Here is a 14913-nt window from a genome sequence, read left to right as displayed (position 1 = left end):
CTTTTGTTTTTACAGTATCAGACGAAATGATGTGTTAGATTAATTCAATGATTCCCTACCGTGTTTTCATCGTAAAGTATAGGTCCTCTTACCTCGCATAGCCTTCAAATGCAGCTGCTTGGATTTCTGCTCCGCCAGTGTCGCTGTCCATGTCAGCCTTGGTGAACACACGGAGCAGCTTGTCTTGCTGGTGCAGTTGAGGCTTGCAGCCCAAGACACCGGGGTTGTGCTCGGCGGAAGCCAATCCGCCGCACTCAACGACCTCGAGAATGATGCTCATGCCAGGTTGCAGACGACATGTTCTTGGCTCCATCGTGCTGCATTAATAATAAACAATGTTTTTAAAATGCGCTAGTTTCATAAGGAATTCCTTGCTCTTATAATGAAACTTTTCCTGTTTGATTTACCAGAAACAGTCTCTTTCGAATCAGAAATTGACGATTCCTTCTTTGATTCTGGAAGTAAAAAATATATCATGTACTTATCCCCATCAAAATATTTTGCTTTCTTAGCATCGAATTTCCCCAAGAAATAGTGGCTTGCACAGGTGAGTAAACTCGTGTTTTGGCAAATGCGCTTGCCTCGAAGTGAGATCTGACAAACTTACACGGGAAATGGTTATAGAAGAGCTAAAATTAATTTATGCGTGCCAAAATAACTGTACTGTTCTGTTTCAAGCTCGATGCTGAGCGCTGCTGTAACAGCCTAACCAATGTAATTATGCTAGGATTCATTTATTTGGATAAATTTTTATTCAGTACCCCTTCGTTCTATGTGCTCATTTGCAATTTCTATTATTAGGTCGTGACAGCAGCGGTATCGTATGCAGGCACTCGTATAAATATAGAAAGTATTTTTTTATCTAAGAAAGTGCAGATTTTTATAACAATTTGATGACAGTCAGGCTCCTGTCGCTTTTGCACACGAACATCGAGGCGGAAACACTTTGCTGCAGCTAGAGTGACATTGAAGCGCCTAATTAACACAGATTCATTACTTATTTTTTATATTATTTACTCTAGGGCAGTTGCAGCCTTGAAGACAAGTTCGCTTGTCGAAACCTCGGCTCCAGCACAACCTCTGTTCACGAATTTTTCATCGCAAGCTTCCATCTTACCCTGACTGCTTGCTTTCTTTTTTTTTTTACTCTAGGGCAGTTATTCCTATGTCAGTGTTGCAGAGCGCCACAATTTATGACATTCCCATTTTCAGAAATCCTGAAAGTTGCGCCTAATTTGCAATATTCATCACTGATTTTATTGGCGATATCGAAACTAACCGCGCCGGGCGCGCAAGAAAAGCGGGCGCTCTCTTACATCAGACCGGAACATCCCGGGAAGAGAATGCGACGTAATTTGAATCTTGGCGCGTACGAGTAGCAGGCCCGTAGCCAGGGCGGGGGGGGGGGGGGGGGGGGGCTGCCCCCCAACCCTGAAATTCTTGTGAAGTAGGTGTTGTTACCAAAAATAAATAATGAAAACAGGTGTTTTTCTCAAATAGTCAAGGTTTTCAGCAAGCGCCCCCCCCCCCGTAAAATATTCTTGCCTACGGGCCTGAAGAGTAGGATCTGGTCAGGAAAACTGGCAATTATTCTGAAATACACAAGTAAACCGTTTTAGATGCGAAGCATCTCTTGCTCGGGGGTCAGTTCCGCGGCGTTGGCCTGGGCGTCCGCACTCACACTACGCATGCGCAACTCTCCTGCTTCCCCCTCTCCAACAGCTGCGCGTTACTCTCTCCACTTCTCTCCAAGCACCTGCTTGCGCTTCTCCTGCGTTCGCTTCTGCTCTCGCGGCGCATGCGCTACTCTCCTCCTCTCTCCTCTCCTTCAAGTGGTAGAACGCTGCGCGCGTTCCGTCCAGCGCTTCCTTCGGTTGACTCTCTGAAATACGGACTCGACATACCGAAAATCTCTCCTGCGCAACGCCGTGATGAGCGCCAGCACGTCCCCTCCCCCTCTCTCTCCTCTCCTACGCTGCTCCCCTCTCGCGCGCCTGTCGACCGCGTTCCCCGCTCGTCCTGTGAGAATTAACGGCCAGGCTAGAGGGAAGACACGACGCGCGTAGTGTTCCTCTTCGCGTTCCACGACGCGAGGTCGCTAGCATGCCCGAGGTCGGTAACAATGCCCAACGAACGCCAACGGAACGCGATCGTGCAAGTGCTCCGGCTTCGCATCGCCTCATGGTCGCCTTTAGCGGGAGATGGTGTAATCTTTTTTTCGTTGCGCGCAACCTGGTGCTTATCTGTTTCTTTCTTAAACTATAAACAGGCGCTAAAGAGTATTTCGCCTGTGGGCAAGACACGCAGCAGTGGTAGCCCCCGAGTTTTATGCTGTTTGCAGAAAGAAAAGGTGCATATCGCGGTGTTCTCTGGCGAAACCCGAAACAAACAGAGGAGTACCGGATGTTACACGCAAAGGTCAAGCGATCCTCTGGTACAAGTAACATTACTTGCCACATTCTAGAAGATGAGCGCTGAAACGCGCCTTCATTTCATTCAAATGTCGTGTCTTCCTTGTAATCGGAAGTTCCGGAATGACGTAACAGAGTGGCCGAGTTTCCTGCGCGCTGGACGCGTGGTCAGTTTCAGTATCACCATTAAAATTCGAGGAGGAATGTCTCAAATTACGCGCAGCTTTGGTAATTTCTAAAAAAATGGGTATGCGGTTGCCAAAAAAGTGTCACCGACTACAACTTCTTAATGAAAATAACGGCCGTAAAGCCAGTCATTGAAAAGATAATTATGGTGTTTCTGTTAGTCATATCATCAGACGTCACTTTAGCTGCGGTAAAGTACTTTCGCCTAGATGTAGAGTTGAAGTTTGAAGTTTAATAAATATTTGGTACAGATACAAAAGCATATACATGTTTGTGCAGAAAAAGGTCGAAGAGTTTAAACACTGTAAGGGACCATTTATAATGTAAAAAAAAAGCCAATTCTGCTTAACAGTTCGTCTGCGAAAACGACCGAAGTCTCACTGCCAGGGAACGTTTGTAACAAATCAGCATTGTCTAATAAAAATACACCCTATAAATTTTTTCTTGCTTGCCACGCGGACATACTAAGCACTCGAAATTTTTATTTACACGTTGGGTTTCGCATTGGGGTGCTACACGGCAACAAAGCTAAATGACAGGCTGCAACCCTTAATGAAGCATTGGTATATATATTTAGGAAACTGATAAGTTCCAGCTGTCGTGAGTTTTTTGACGTCCAGAGTCGACGTCCGTATACCATTACCAAGACACAAATATATGAATAGAAAGTGAGGCTGCTCACGACCACAAATATTCTCCCATGCAATTCTTTATGCAGAACGCGCGGGCGCCGGCGGGACGAATGTCACTGTAGATGCTTTCCGCAGTCTGCGGTTAATATAATCAGAAACAAAGCGACGTCTACGGCGACTGCTGTGAATTGCATTCGCGTATGAATGCAATGTCCCGGACAAGAGATTGTCCGTGTCAATAGCGCTACTAAAAAGTATGCTCAGTCATAATACAAAATAGTATCAACCACTTCTTTCCGTCAATTAACGACGCAACCACGGACGGATGCAGAGGGGGCGGGGGGTCCGGATGTCCTGAACATCCCCCCTGTGGTGTTGTGGTTTCGGTTCCGTTTTCGGAACCGGTTCTCCTGCCCCCAGGGGGCACACTTCAATTGTATATATTTCACTGTACATATTAACCAGCGTTCGGTCTTCTGTTCGGCACCCTGCTGCGTGCCTTTCGTCTGCTTCGGGGCCGCCGTTCCGGCGTGCACCCGGCGTTCCTTCGACGTGGTGTCTTAGGCGCCCACGCCGATACAACATTGGCGACGAGAAAAATCCGGATCAATCCTGCCGAAATGCGAGCCATCCTGCCTTCTGCTTGCTTCTGCTGTACGGCTCACCTTCAAGATACCCTTGCCCACGGATATTTCGGCTGATTGAGAAGACTGCGGGCCATTACACGTGTTTGCGGCCACTACGTTCATTGCCTCTGCTTCTACTTCTACTGCTGTTCTTCCGTCGCCCTTGGTCTCTTCGGCGACATGTACCCCGCAATTCCACCACCTCCATTCCTGCAATGCCCTGGCGTGCCTCCGATTCCGTGTAAGAAGTGGCGCCGCGTCTTGCAAGTGTACATCGACGCGGCGGCCCCGGACGCTATGCCGGAAAGGAAGAAGGTGCTGCTTCTCAACGCGCTCGGCGTGGAGGGATTGCATACCTACTACAAGGCTGCTGACGAGCAGACGCAGCTTGACGGCGACCAGGCTACCGGAGACATCGCAGCAAGCGACGCGTACCAGCAGGCCTTAGCCGTTCTGGACGCATACTTCGCGCCGCCTGAAGAGGCTGTCTGCGTGCGTGCACAATTCCGGCGGAGGGTTCAACATCCGGACGAAAGTGTCGTCCAGTTCATACAAGCGCTGCGTCGTTTGGCCGACCACTGCAGTTTCGGCACCGCAGCAGCTACGATGCTCCGCGACCAGATCCTACAAGGCCTGCACGACCCTAACCTCCTACAGACTTTCATCCAGATGGGAGACGCTTTCACTGTACAGCTAGCGTTGGAACACGCTAGGGAAGAGGAGCGCGTCGACCGCGCGTTGCAGCAGCTGACTGCTATGCAAGTGGACGCTGCCATGCGACGCGAGCATGGACGCCGCGGCGGTCGCCCTCCTGGACCTACACAGCAACAACGTGTTTCCACCCCTCCTGCACCGTCGGCCCCGCCGAGTGTCTGCTACCGCTGCGGTTCGCCTCAGCATTGGGCGAATTTTCCGAGCTGTCCTGCGCGATGTCGTACCTGCAACAGCTGTGGCAAGCAAGGACACTTCAGCGAGATGTGCCGCACAGCGGGAACCTCGGTGGCGGTTCCGGACGGTGATGCAGATGAAGTGAGTACTACCGTGCACACAGTCGCAGTTTCCAATGGGACAAGTATTACATCTTCTTCTGCGGAAAACATGCCAGTTCTTCCGGGCCATACTTCGACTTCCCGTACTACGATGATCCCTGCTCAGACAGAGTACGTGCTTGCTTCACATTCTGCACTTGCCCGTGCTGCTGATGTACCTGCTTCCGCCGTGTTACCTGGAGATGGGCATACTCTGGCTGTGATTTCTTCGACTGGGAGTGCTTCCGTAGCTACAATGGCTGTTTCGACTGGGTCTACTGCTACTGACCATACTTCACCTGCTTGCGTCCCAGCAGCCCATACTCCGGTTGTGCCTGCTACTACCATTCCACCTGCTGCTGCACAAGCTCCGGCTGTGCTTCCTCCGACTTTTGGTGCTCTCCGGGAGACTGGTACTGTTCTACATGCGCCGGAGGTGCATCCGCTGATTGTGCCAGCTGTGTTCCCTGTGCCAGTTCCCGCTCTGCATGCTTCGGAGATGCATCCCCCGGTCGCGTCTGGGCCGACTGTGCCCGTTGCCGTTTCGTGCACGGTTTCTGCGTCGGTGTCGCCGAGCCATGCCCCATCTGAGCCTCACCATCATGTGCATGTTCCGGCCCCTACAGTGCACTGGAAGAAGCCTCCTCCTGAAGGGGGGGAGAGTTCACGGGCCGATTCTTTCGCTCCTCCGGACTGCTGTGGGCGGCTGCAGTTCAGACGTCTTTTGTGGAAATGGCACCGGTACAGGCGTCGGCGGCGTAGACTTAAAGGTGACAGCGACTATGCGGACATCCTCTCTCAAGGGAGGGGATGATGTGGTGTTGTGGTTTCGGTTCCGTTTTCGGAACCGGTTCTCCTGCCCCCAGGGGGCACACTTCAATTGTATATATTTCACTGTACATATTAAACAGCGTTCGGTCTTCTCTTCGGCACCCTGCTGCGTACCTTTCGTCTGCTTCGGGGCCGCCGTTCCGGCGTGCACCCGGCGTTCCTTCGACGTGGTGTCTGAGGCGCCCACGTCAATACAACACCCCCCCCCCCTCTGGAGCCGCCCACCGTACTCCTCTATGGATTCGCAGAACCTAAGCGCCGCCGCTGAAAGGACCCTGCAGTTGTTTCTGCCGAAGTTGAAAGTTGTCCTCATGACGGCCAGCGCACACAGAACATGGATGAGAAGAAAACGACGACATAGGCGCCTGTGTCGTCGTTTCCTTTTCTCATCCATGTTCTCTTTGCGCTGGCCGTCATGAGTACTTTCATATTCGCCCAACTTGCTACCCTATTTAGAGTTATTGCGACCACTTAAACATACGCGCGTGTCTCTCTAAAATGTTCTTCCTCGTATATCGCAAAAGCAAAACATTGAAACCGCTTGGTTCAAATTTCGCATTACCGAGTATTGTAATCGTCTATGAACATTTTCCTTATCGCGACAAAATTGACTAATATCAATTATAGAATAGCCTAGGCATACTAGCCTAGACATGCTCCTTCCACTGATTATTGCAAAAGAAACCATGTACAAAATAACAAGCTTATCTGTTACCTGACTGTCTGCGGCCGTCGGGCGCTCCACAATGCCGCCGTGTGACACTGGGCTCTTTGCGGGGTGCTTGCGTGGCTCGTGCTGTAATGACACGCGGTCTCCTCCTGGCTGCCCTTGTCAACGAAGAGGTCACACAGGAGCAGTCTGTCGACCTTGTTTTCCGTGGCTTGGCTTCAACGTCCAGGTTGGGGAGGGCGTCCTCGATGGCCAACTCGCTGGAAACATAGGACACGTCGTCTTGAGCCTCTACACGACTAGCATCGAGTGACAGCGAGGAAGACTCCTTGAGGGATGGCGACTGCTCTGAGGAGATGGAGGCGCTACAGCAAAGGAGACGGTGAATCTTCATGACGTTGGTGGTATCAGCGCCCATGGCTGGTGATACGTCGATGCCGTGTCCTCACGCAGCAGCGAAACGCGTTCGAAAGCCGGTGTCGTCCGAGCCGCTCGCGCTAGCGGATGAAGATGAGATGAGGTCTTGTCAGCGCGCGATGCTTGATTGCTTGCTTGTTTTTTATTCTTGGCTCCTACCCACTACGGGGGATTGGCCATGAAGCCGTCGGTTAATATAAAAAGAAAATTTTTGAATTGAGCCGAACATGGTAGGAGCCCACTAAAGGCTAGTCGCGTCTCTCAGGACAGTTTATTAAAGTTTGACCAACCAACTAACCAAGTAGGAGGAATAAATTGGCAGCCTAGGGTACAAATAAGAATTGAAGAATTACTAGTTTATATTGCAATAAAGATAATAATAACACGACAAAATAGAAAACAATGAACTAGTGAGAGGAATGCCGAAGTACCGAATTTTTATTGGGAATACATTAAACGGGTCATGAAGCACCCCTTGGGCTTTTTGAAAAAACACATCCTGCGGAAAGCTGACACGGCTATGAACTGCTCAGCCAAATATTGCAGTCGTGCGCTCCGCGTAAAGGCTACAAGCGGAACGCGAAGTTGCTGTTTTCTCAGGCGCCCTCTTTTCAGAGGCCGGTTCTCACTCTCGTCGGTGGGCGAGGCGTCTGCCGATTGACGTCGCGATAGACATAGCTAGCATCCTGATTGGCCGATAGCCGACGTAAATCGAGAGCGGCGTTCGGATCAGATGCGCTTCTTGCCACGGGGTGCCGCCACTTGCCGGCGCCGCACTCCTCAGTACACGGTAGCCGCGCTCGCGCACGCGAATCACAGCGGGAGAGCGATCGCGTTTCATGACGCGCGCTGACGTAACTTCTTTCCCCCGTACCATCCCTCCCCGTGTAGCTTCCAGTGCGCTCATCGGCGCGAGAAAAGAGAGAAAGCGCTGAGAGCGTGCGCCCAAACCCCGGAACTCGGCTCATTCTTGACGGATTCGAGAAATTTTTGCGGCAATCGATTCGGGAGGCAGTAAACTCCGATACGGAGGTCATTAGATCATTACTCGGAAAAGTGATTCATGACCCCTTTAACAAGGAATTCTTCTTGTGTCAACAAGAAATTCACATATGGAAAAACAGACGTTCCTGTGGCTGTAGCACCAAGAAGACACCCGAAGGGAAAGAATATTTTGAGAATTCAGAGTAATTCCAAAGTTTCTGAATAAAATTTTGAAATGCTGGAGAAGTGAGCGATGACACGACCTCATAGTCATTCTTCTTCTACTACTACTCCGTTTTAAACTCTGTGAATTATCTGCGGTTTGATGATTCGTTGACTTTAACACTAACACACTTTCAAGCTTGGGAGCAATGTAGAGAGAGGTGTATTACTTTGTCACGGAGAAGAAATTAATTTAAACCGATGAATTTAACGATCTTGTCCACTGTCTTATGGCTGCAGTCTGGGAGAGATATGCAAAGCATAGTTTTGTGGGAGATTACGTAGCGGTCATAACGTCGTAGTGTGTCACAAAAAAAGAAAAATGAATCAATAGTCCTTCCTCAGTAGGGGAAATATGGGCAAATGAAGCTTGGAGTGGGCGTGCCTTACCAATTGATTTTCTTTTCTCTTTCTTTCTTTCTTTCTTTCTTTCTTTCTTTCTTTCTTTCTTTTTTTCTTTCTTTCTTTCTTTCTTTCTTTATAGATACGGGCTGCCCGGAATGGTTTTTCGGGCAGAACCGGCACGCCGTCTCTCATGTTCTTTCTAGCGCTCATCAGTCTGAGAACGGCCCAACGAAAGGATCATCACGCGATCACGGAATCGCGGGTTAGGAATTCAATTTCCTCGAAGCCGGAATTATCTTGAAATGCGCAATTTAAAATTTCTTCAAATGCACGTTCTCCAGAAGATCGCTTTTAGTCCCCCAAAACGAAATATTTCAATGAAGCGCCCATAGCAAGTGTACCGGTTCCTGATTGTTTTTTGCATTGTCGGCAGAACGAATTCGTATGCTTCAGTTTACATTGTGCGCGGCTAGGGATTCAGGCTCTCGCTCTTATTAAAATATTTTCGTTTGATTGATTTTCATTTATATAGACACTGTATATGGGCCGCAACTATACGAAAGACAAAAGCTTAATATGTGTCACCCTCCTTGGTTACATTGCCGGCTAAAGTGTTGCGGTGCGAAGCTTGAGGTTACGGGTTCGGTACCCGGCCACGGCGGCCACGCTTCGATGGAATCGAAAAGACCTCGGTACTTAAGTGCAAGAAGCCCAGATGTTAGAGAATAATCCGCAGTCCCACGCTACGGCGTGTCTCATAGCCAGATTGAGACTTTCGCACGTAGAAATAAAGAATAAAAGTACAAACAATCTGTCATACCCAGTGTGGGATGCATGCACCTGCAATCGCCATTCTTCAAACGACACGCATTATGCACCGATGCACCGCCTTCGTGCTGATGACATAGCTGCGCAGTACTATTACAGTATATTACCTCTGTATTATGGCGTAATGCTTCAATTTTGGACATAGCTTAGGAGCACATAAACAATGCATGAAAACATAGTTTTGATGTGTGTTGTAAAAATTAACATTGCCTCAGATCACATGCATGTTTCATGCGTGAATGTAAACATACGGCGCAATAAGTTTTACATAATTTATGAAAAAAGAAAGTCACAGTTTCGCCTCAAGGGCGAAGCAATGAATCCGATAGCAAGAAATTCGAATGTCACAGGAAGAGCGGCAACCAGCTCGACACTTGCAGCGCGCTGCTCAAACACAAAGAAGGTGACACGAAAAGAACGCACAGGTATACATAGGACGAGCGGGAACTGTCACAGCTGTTACAACTAGCCCCCACTTTGGCTCTTCTAGCTATCAGATCACTCCCTTCGCAAACGCGGCCGCTGCAGCGAGCAATGTGACCTTCGTGTGACCTATATAGCTTCAGCGCAATATTTGCGGTGAAAGCACAAGACATACAAAACTTCCCCTCAAGACATAATCGCGCGAGCACGGTCGACCACGACCTGTATGCGAAAGTACAAGTCGAAGGCGCACATCCCAACTCCGGCGAAACATTAGAGAGTTTTAAAGTTGGGGAACTAAGAAATTTGCGAGCCGCCAGGACGCATTCGCAGAAGGCAATCCACTCTAGGACTCTTGCGCTCGCGTTGTCCCAAGACCCTGCAGCGCCTTCCTTTGGGCGACAAACAAAACCGCAGAGTGCGCGACCTGAAGAGAAGAAAATAAAGACGGCGCTTGGCAGTGGCACGTGAAGCCACGACTCGCTTTCCCTGCGGGCGTCGATTCTGGTCACTAAGATAAATCTTCATTTGGCTCTAGTTCGTACATATTCCTGAGGCTAAAATTACAGCACAAAGGCACTTCATTGTCCTTCCTTACTTCTTCTTTACTTTTTTGTCCCTGCACCCATCGGAATAAAATTTCGTGTCTCCGTGTATCTAATACACTATCATCCTTGTTACACGTTTTGGTTTAGAGCTATTGTTGTGTGCGCATGTGCGGCAAGTTTGCCTTGGCCTTATGTATGCGTAGGTTATGAAAGAATAAAGCACTTGTTAGTCAGCGCTTGTGTCGTACGTTTCTGTTCTTCGTGCGTGCCTTGATCGTCTGCGCTGTAATTTTAGCCCCATGATTCTGGTCGCGGTGTAACATATATGCTGTGATTCTGGTTCAGCCGCCTCGTTTCTTCCCTCCTGTGGCATAAGTCTACAAGAGCCAAAGCGTTCCCACTAGCTTGCGCCACCACGAGCCACGAAACGCTCTTCTTTTTCCTTGGCCGACTGGTCACGAGTGGCGTGGCGATACAACCCCGAAATGGAAACTGTAATACGACGCAGACTCAGCGCAGGCGACGATGCAGCATGGCCCGCGTCTCACGTAATTTTAATTTCGCCACGTTTAGCGGCACGTGCGTTTCCTGGAGTATCCTGGAGAACGTTTGAGGCATGGCGTAATTTTCTAAGGCAGCGAGCTGCGGAGCGAGGGGTCGCAGGTTCGAAACCCTGGTCGAGCGCTTCGGGATTGTTTTCTTCTGATTTATTTTTAATTGTGGCTTTTATTAATATATACATACATATACATATCCGGAGCATGACGGTGACGGCAAAAACCATCCGAGAGTGTCCATATAATTGCTATCGCAATAAAAAAAACTTGGAGTACGCTTGAGCTTCGCCTTCAAGAGTAGAACACGATGGCGTAATCGGGACCCATGCGCATCGCCTTCTCAATCGCTAGCCTAGCTTCGGTTCTGGGCGCATGCCTCAACCGTGCTGTAAGGCAACGAACGACTGTGCGCGTAACATTGGCCGTTTCAAAGTATCCCACAATGCCTACTACAAGTACAGTTCTTAAGTGCCCACTGCGCCATAATTATTCCTCTTGCGAATCAACGAAGGACTCACTGCGTCCGTAAGGCAACAGGCGAACGTACCCAGCTGATCACTTTGTTGATGCTTTTGCTGCTGATGATGATTAAATATGTCAGTGCGCTTTGTAATGGGTGGGCCTTCAAAACACGCACTCGTTGATAAATTCACATGTTTTGACGCCTGACGCGATTCTACGCTTCTGCCACGCAATGTTATATGCGTTAAGGAGACTTCTTCCCCTACATGCCGTTCATACGGTGCTTTTTCCGAAGCAGGTTCAAGAAGTAGCGTGGTTCTGTGGTAGAACACCGCCTTCCCAAGCAGACGGCCTGGGTGCGATTGTCACACGATCCCGACGATTATTATTAGTTATTTGATTTGCATCGTTCTTGATTTTTCGGTCACGGCAAGATGAGTTTTCGCTCTTTAACACTATCGCATCAAAAGGTGCCTTCAAATGTATCGCTTAGTATTTACGTTCATATTACATGATTGTTTGCATTCTATATAAGGTACATATTACCATGACATATTGCGCTTTTACCCCATTCATGTTACGTCAGAAAACAGCGTCCATAGCGACGCGTCAGTGGTGCGTCTGTCCATACTTCACCGATTCAGTTCGCAGGAGTGATTTCGGCAGTTGAAAAAACTGGAATAAATTCATTTACCGAAAACATGTCATATAAAATTATACACCTGTTATAGTAGGGGGAGGCGGGCCCCTAGCACCTCCGCCCCCCTGGTCACAGGCCTGGTGTGCGCGTTGTTTATGTAGTATAGTTCCCCTTCTAGTCAAGCGTTAATCGTTGCAATAGTAATCTCAGTAGACTGCCAACAAGATTTCATTTCCGACGGCGGCTCAGCCTAATATGTTTGGATGCGTTGATGGCGTTGGGAGGGCAACACTGCAGTTTCAAGAAGGACCAGGCTGCTACCTAGAATCTTGGCTAAAATAATGAGTAAATAGGCTAGTAAGAGTGAATGGCTCAATTCAATTTCCCCCTCACAGTCTCGCGCCAGAAGGTGCTCAAGAAGTCGACTCAACAACTTCAACAGTAAGTAACTGTATTTTAAACAAACAAAACAATATAACATTGATACGCAAAAACTGAAATAACATATAAAATTACGGAAAAATTCGCCAGAGCCCGTCGCATGCGACGAAGCCGAATCATGCAGGACTGTCCCAAGGCAAGCTGCGCGGAGGCTACCTAGCTGCGCAATTCCAGCCATCCTCGGTCACTCAAGGCCTCGTAGGTGAACGCATTGTCGAAGCCTGGCTTCAAATCCCCATCCGTTCTTTAGGCGAAGCAGTCGCGCAACGACGGCAGTTCGTGCTGTCGCTTCCTTTCACGACTGCGGAGATGACCGCATTAAAGTGCAGTTGAAAATTGAAGGTTGAAATCTGAATCTCCGCAGTTGAAGAAAAGGTGGCAGCACTGGCGCACCTGGCAGAGTTGGCGCTGTGGCAGCACTATGCCGCAGCAACCGAGACAGCGCGTGACACAGAATGCCGCCGGCCGAAGTGCGAAGCTGTACGAGGAGGCGGCCGCGACCGGTCTTGGCAGCGTGGTGCTCTGCGCAAGCTCCACTCTGGCGTAGGTTGCACTTGGCCGAAGTAAGCTGAAAGAGCAAATGAAAAGTTCGATTGTGTGTGACTAAACCGCGAAGACAAAATTGATGTGAAGTGCAATTGTTATTTGTGGCACACAAAATGAAATTGAGAAATATTCAGAGCGAAATCCAGCGATTGAGGAATATTTTACGATCGTTCTGCTCAGGGAGTAACATGTAAATGCTGATTCTAGAGAAGCGTATATGGAACATGACGACACTCCAGGTCCCGGTAGACAGTCTTTTGTTTTTAACAGTAATCAGAAGAAACGAAGGGTTAAATGGGTTCACTGCTTGCCTGTCGTGTTTTCATCGAAATGTATACACTCTAATAAGAAAAAGAGGAAGAGTGTTGTTATGTGGGCTAGTCGCTTCATGATCACTGTGGCATAACAGCGCAGAAAACAGCTCAGAAAAGCGCGCCATCAGTAGTACTCTTTGACGAAGAAATTAGCTACCTTCAGCCTCATTTATGGTCACTCAGCTTGTTTTACCATGCTCTTGTTTTATTTTTAAATGCGAAGCATTTCTTAGCGAACGAAAGATACTTTGAGCGTTTCTATCTCTGTATCTACGTATCTATCTCTCTAGCCGCCTACGTCTCGGTGCTCTCGTGATCACCTCCTTAACTTTGTGTAGACCAAAATCGGCATGGGAGGGTAGGGCGTTTGACAAATATGACTGTTTGGTCATGACACGAATAACGTGAAGACCCTGTCGCGTACGTAGTCAGAGCCTTTCCTCCAGACACGTGTGGCACATACGCGTTGTGACGTGTGCGGAAAATACTCATGAGGCCGGTGTTTGATGTGCGACAAAAGAAGACGACGAGGAGGCTGGCGCACTTGCAAGAATGCGCCAACACGGTCAGTTTGGGAGGCGTAGAAGAAAAAGAAGAGAATGGGCAGACGGTGTAGGACGTTCCACGCAGCCGGGTGACCCGGCACGAGTGTCGACGCTCCGGGACGCGGTCCACGAGTTGGAGCAATACGGGCTTCAGGCGGCCGCTGACGTCCTCTGCCTCGGACGCTTTGCTTCGGCAAGGCGCCTCGTTCCTGTTCAGCCTTTACAAGCCAGCGCTGACCTTCTCCAAATAAAAAAAATCGGCAGATCCCACGCGCTGTGGGAATCGGCTTGCAGCGAACGAATACTTCTATGCTGCACTTTATGGCTTTGAGCCAAGTGTTACGAGGTGGATCGACACGCGTTGTGGGAATCGGTTTCATGCGAAGCAGCCAGCGAATACTTCTATACTGTATTTTATGGCTTTGAGCCAAGCGTTACGAGGTGGATCGACGTGCTTTTGTAACTGTAGTAGCTGCGTGCACATCGTCGGCTTACCCGGCACGTTGACAACACTGGCGTTTAAAGGGTAACTTAAGGTGCGACATAACGTCAGCCCTCACGTTAGAGTACATACGTCAGTATTATCGAAACTAAGTGCCCTTTATGGGGCAATCACGTGAATATCATACGTAAATTCCGTTAATGTATTCCTCCGGGGTCGAGCAATGCTTCAATTTACCTTGCTGAATCACAGGAATACAAATGTAATGTTTATTATACTGCTATAAAAGAGGAGCCAACACTGGAACTAGAGGCATTAATCTAATATTACGCCTATATCGTAGGAGTGCATATGTAGTGTTTATTGCTCTCGTCAAATTAGATAGCCAGCACCACAACCGCAGTTGACGTTGCACCGACATTGCGCCTGCATAGGCTGTTTGTCCAAACCAGTTAACAGACCTGGGCGTGGCTCTGTGGTAGAGTACCTGATTGCCACGCAGAATGCTTGGGTTCGATTCCAGTTGGAATCCTGATATTTAATCTTTGCATTTGTCGATAAACGCTGCCGATGCTGCTTTTTATTAACGTTCTCGCATTTAAATGACCAATGTCTGTTCTCGCCTTTTCTGGGTAGACAAACTGTCCATCACCTGTGACGCATACGCGTATACCACAGCCTGTGGTATACGGGTATGTGCCACATGTGTCTGGTGGAAAGTGTTTGACGACGTACGCGACAGAATTTTCACGTTATTCATGGCGTGACCCCACAGTCATATTCATCAAATCCTCTTACCTTCCCATGCCAATTTT

Source organism: Rhipicephalus sanguineus, chromosome 1 (genome assembly GCF_013339695.2).
Source record: "Rhipicephalus sanguineus isolate Rsan-2018 chromosome 1, BIME_Rsan_1.4, whole genome shotgun sequence".
NCBI classification, from domain to species: domain Eukaryota; kingdom Metazoa; phylum Arthropoda; class Arachnida; order Ixodida; family Ixodidae; genus Rhipicephalus; species Rhipicephalus sanguineus.
The sequence above is the reverse complement of the archived record's forward strand: the minus strand, read 5'-3'. Positions refer to the sequence as shown.